Source organism: Papaver somniferum, chromosome 3 (genome assembly GCF_003573695.1).
Source record: "Papaver somniferum cultivar HN1 chromosome 3, ASM357369v1, whole genome shotgun sequence".
NCBI classification, from domain to species: Eukaryota; Viridiplantae; Streptophyta; class Magnoliopsida; order Ranunculales; family Papaveraceae; genus Papaver; species Papaver somniferum.
In genome coordinates, this window is record NC_039360.1 from 196,141,918 (window position 1) to 196,146,779 (window position 4,862).

At 37.7% G+C, this 4,862-nt stretch overlaps 1 long non-coding RNA gene across 1 annotated transcript; it reads right to left on the reverse strand.

Moving 5' to 3' along the window:
- Positions 1 to 1,081: 1,081 nt before the first annotated feature.
- Positions 1,082 to 2,233, reverse strand: LOC113362000. The gene is made up of 2 exons (XR_003365480.1): positions 1,988 to 2,233; positions 1,082 to 1,832 (listed from the first exon to the last, which is right to left on the reverse strand). It is a non-coding gene; the product is annotated as an uncharacterized LOC113362000 (long non-coding RNA).
- Positions 2,234 to 4,862: the final 2,629 nt, after the last annotated feature.

Below are 4,862 nucleotides of genomic sequence, written 5' to 3' on the forward strand. Positions count from 1 at the left end.
GCAATGTAACCAGATCAAACATGCTCAAGATTATATTTTGGCCGTTCCTATCAGCGGGTTAGATCAATGCCTCGGGCCCAGACATTTCAGAGTTGTTGTTTGTTATCGCCTTGGTATCCCGTTGTTTGTGGAAGATGGTTTATGCTCCTGTTGTAATAGACCTACAGATATTTTTGGTGATCATGCGCTTCATTGTTCTAATGATGTTGGTCTTAAGTTTCGTCATGACTTAGTTCGTGATGTTATTGCTGATATTTGTTACAAAGTTGGTGTTCCTGCATGCAAAGAAGTTGCTTTGGGTTTTTCGTCAGTTGATAACAAGGATTTACGCCCAACATGCATCCTTGTTCTTAACTGGGAAAATGACCGAGACGTGTGTATAGATGTTATAGGTGTGTCGCCCTTCATTGGTGATGGATTTCATGATTTTATCCCAGGTCAAGCCATTTCGCGTAAGCGGTCTAAATACTTGAATGAGTGTGTTACACATGGTTATGGTTTTGGGTGTTTCAGATTTCGCTACTTTAGGGGAGCTTAGCGAAGATACTGCATGTTTTTTCAAGCGTCTGAAAAATGCTTAGTTAGTAATGATGCTGGTAGTGGTCTTGGTAGCTTTATTTTTCATAGATTGGGTATTGTTATTCAAAATGGTGTTGGTGCCCGGCTTGTTGGTCGGCTGCCAACTAAAACCCTGGTGTGTAATTGAAAAAACGGGGGTCTAACAACACCACCTAATATTTCGCTTAGCAATCTGTATGAACTAACTCCGAAATACTTTCTAGAGAATCAACTAGACAGTCAGACTCAATCTAGGTAAAAGTATCTCAAGGAGTTAATATCTCTCCCTTGTTTTGATTTACTCGAGCTAATAGAAATCAGCGAGTCTTTAATCAAACACAAGGAATAACTTGGATGGTACCAAAGATCAATATCCAAAGATCAATCAATGACAATCAACAACCAAAGGTTGGATTACTCTAAGGGTTATTTGATATTTGGTACTCACATTTGGACCAAAACCTGGATTTGGTCTAACATTTGTCCACCCTTTGCTTTGGTCTAAAGACCAACGTTGCCCCCATTGACCCAATTAAGTCTATTTTTATTTTATTTTATGAAATAAAAATAATATAAATAAGTGAGTTTACAAGTGTATTCCTGAAGTGGGTTTATAATCCAACTGTTGTAATAAAAACATTTAGCCTTGATTAATCCAAATACCACCAGCTCTTCCCTTTCCTTATTTCTCTGTGACACCGAGAACACCACCGCGTCACCAATCCCGGCATCAGCAAGACCATTATCAAACGGTCCCACAATCATATCCCCTATTTTTTGTTGTTGTCAATCACCATTCAACCAAGACCAAATCTAGGGAAAACCCATTGTAAATAATCAAGACAAGCACCACTAAAATCACTTCAACTGTTGCCATAGGAAAACAGAGAATAATCACAATTGCTGTCTCCATTCACATCACCATTGCGAATTCCGACCAGCCGATACACGCACCCCAACTTTGTTTCACTGCCATCTTCTTTTGCGTTTTTTCTACCATTACTCTGAGCCCCTTGTTCACGGCCATGGAGGCAACAAATCAAGATCCAGTATCAATTGATGCCAAAAACCCAAAATCCGATGTTGTTGCTAATTATATCTCATTAGAGAAATTCAATTCAAATTCAACTTCAGAACATCCATTTCATTCGACTCCAAAATCAGTACAACCACCATTTAAGCAAAGACCAATTCATCCAGGGTAAACCCTTGAAATCCACTGATTTTGTTGTTTTAGGGCACTGATCTTCAGCCACCATTCTCATTTATTCTCTCTGCCATTTCATAAAAACCCCATCAAAACATTTCACAAAATAATGACCTCGTTTATTTGCAAGGTACATATCCAATTAGAATTCATTCAATTACAAATCTAAATTTCTATCTCAACTCAAATTAAAACAAGAGATAGATCCCACGAAATACTTACCCTAAAATGAAATTGATGCTCAAATTAAAAGCACCAAGTCTAACAAATCAGATGTTCCTGACGTTGTATGTGTATGTGAACTTTTCATATCTTTGACTAATTACTAGCAGCAAAACAAAATTAGGGTTCATTTGATTTAGTATTGTGTTTGGAAAATTAATAGAAAATGGGTGCAGTAGTGGTGAATCTGGTGATCGAGAAAGTGAGAGGATATTCATATAGCCTGGTAACTGCAGTACGTGAGGGTAAGTGGTGGTGGAGGCGATAGGGGCGGAGATAACAAAGGCAGATAAGAGATATTCCCAAACGGCCAAACCTGGTCATTGTTAGGAAAGTATAAGGGTATAACTGTAAACTCGTTTAATAATTGGATTTTGTATAATTCTTTTGATAATTAGCGGAAGGAAGTTAAAATTTAACGAGTCAACACAGGTCAACGTCTGGTCCAAGTACCAAATGCAAAGGCTGGATAAATGTTAGACCAAACCTAGATTTCGGTCAAAATGTGAGTACCGAAAACCAAATAACCCTTACTCTAATTGATGATCTAACGCACAACGTGTATTATTTCAATTATAAAGATAAAACAATATAATGCGGAAACTGAAATAACACAGACACCAGAAATTTTATTAATGAGGAAACCGCAAATGCAGAAAAACTCCGGAACCTAGTTCAGATTGAACACACACAGTATTAAGCCGCTACAGACACTAGCCTACTCCAAGCTAACTTCAGACTGGACTGTAGTTGAACCCAAATCAGTCTCCCACTGATCCAAGGTACAGTTGTACTCCCTACCCTCTGATCCTAGCAGGATACTGCGCACTTGATTCCCTTAGCTGATCTCACCCACAACTAAGATTTGATATGACCCAAAATCGCAGGTTTTAACAATAAACAAATCTGTCTCACACAGACAAGTCTATCAAAGGATCAATCTGTCTCCCACATAAAGACCCTAAAGTTTTTGTTCCGTCTTTTGATAATAATCAAGGTGAACCGGAACCAATTGATAATCCGGTCTTATATTCCCGAAGAACAGCCTAGATAAATCAATCACCTCACAACAATCTTAATCGTATGGTAGCAAAACAAGATGTTGCGGAATCACAAGCAATGAGACGAAGATGTTTGTGACTACTTTTTATATCTTGCCTATCGGAGATATTAATCTCAAGTCAATCAATCTGATTGTACTCGTACGATAGAAGATGCAAGATCGGATCACACAACTACGATAAAAGTAGTATCAATATGGCTTCACAATCCCAATGAAGTCTTTAACTCGTTAACCTGGTTTTAGAAGAAGAAAACCAAAGGTTAAAGGAGAAATGACTCTAGCACGCAAACTAGTATCACACGTGAGGTGTGGGGATTAGTTTTGCAGAGTTTCTAGATGTCCCCTTATATAGTCTTTCAAATCAGGGTTTCGTCTTGGTTACAAAGCAACCAATATCCACCGTTAGATGAAAACCTGATTTAGATTCAAGCTAATATTTCTCAACTGTTAGATCGAAAACTTAGCTTGTTATATACGAATGAAATATACGCTTCTAGGTTTGTTAACCGTACCCAAACGTGTACATTGTTGGTTCAACAATAGTTAACCAAAAGGTTATCCATATGAGCATTTCATACCAACCATATTCTTCTTCACCATAACTAGTTTAAGTGACTCAAATTAACTAGTTAGAGAGTTGTTCAATTGCAATGAAATCTTATGTACTACACAAGACACAATTGAAGCAAAGATGATTTGATTCACTTGAATCGGTTCATGAACTTTATATCCACGGTTTGCAATTTGCATTCCTTAGTATTTATAAGTTTAAGTTCAGAAATCATCTTCAGATATATAACCTTCTTAAGTTCGCACACTAGGTTCGCGGACTTAAGCAACCGGGTAGAGTTTACAAACTCCAGCAGAAAATATCGGCAAAGACTTTCCGCCGATTCGCGGACTGGGTTCGCGGACTGGTACTCAAGTAACAAGTTTGTCAACTCCAGCAGAATTTCTCGGGATGAGAAGTTCGGCAGTTCGCGGACTGAGTTTGCGGACTTGGCAACAAGGCATTCTTCCGGTTTCTCTTGATCAACAAAGTTCGCAAACTTTGGTTCAAGGAATAGGACTTATACACATATGTGTTTCCACAACAATACTTATGTCCATCATTGGTTATGTAATCTAAACTCTCATTCCAACCATTGAAACATTCTTAGAGGACGTTATACAGTTGTTACACCATTTCTCGTCAAAGCAATTTTCAAAGTGATTGAAACATATCATGACTTTCGTCACTAGGTAAATATAAACAAGGTCGAAGCGAAACGCTTACCAACACATATTTTGAGATATAGATAGGCGAGGTATACTTGGCTCGAAATACCAAATGTGTATAATCTAAGTCTATATATAGCATATGACTTTTTGTCTCAAGAAGTAGGAGATAGAGTAGATAGACTTTTGAGTGACAGATAAGTTCAAGTCTTCACATACCTTTTTGTCGAGAAGTTCCACCGGTTCCTTGAGTAGTTCTTCTTCTTGTATGGTGAATCGCCATGAAGTCCTTGAGCTCAACTACACTTTTTATCCTAGTCTGAGACTTAGCTATAGTAGACTAGAAATCAAGACTTATAGTTTTGATCACTAACATTGACAAACATGATTGAGATAGCAACGCATGCGATTTCGACCGAGCAATGCTCTGACAGTAATGTTCAGTTACCATGTTATTTAATTCTTAAATAAAAATCTTCTTCGCATAAAAAAAAAAGAAGAGCAAGAAAAACCTACTGAATACATCTATTGCATACTCCACATCCTTCTATGACAAACCTTCATGTACGAAGCTTAGTTTGAAAGATTTATCAC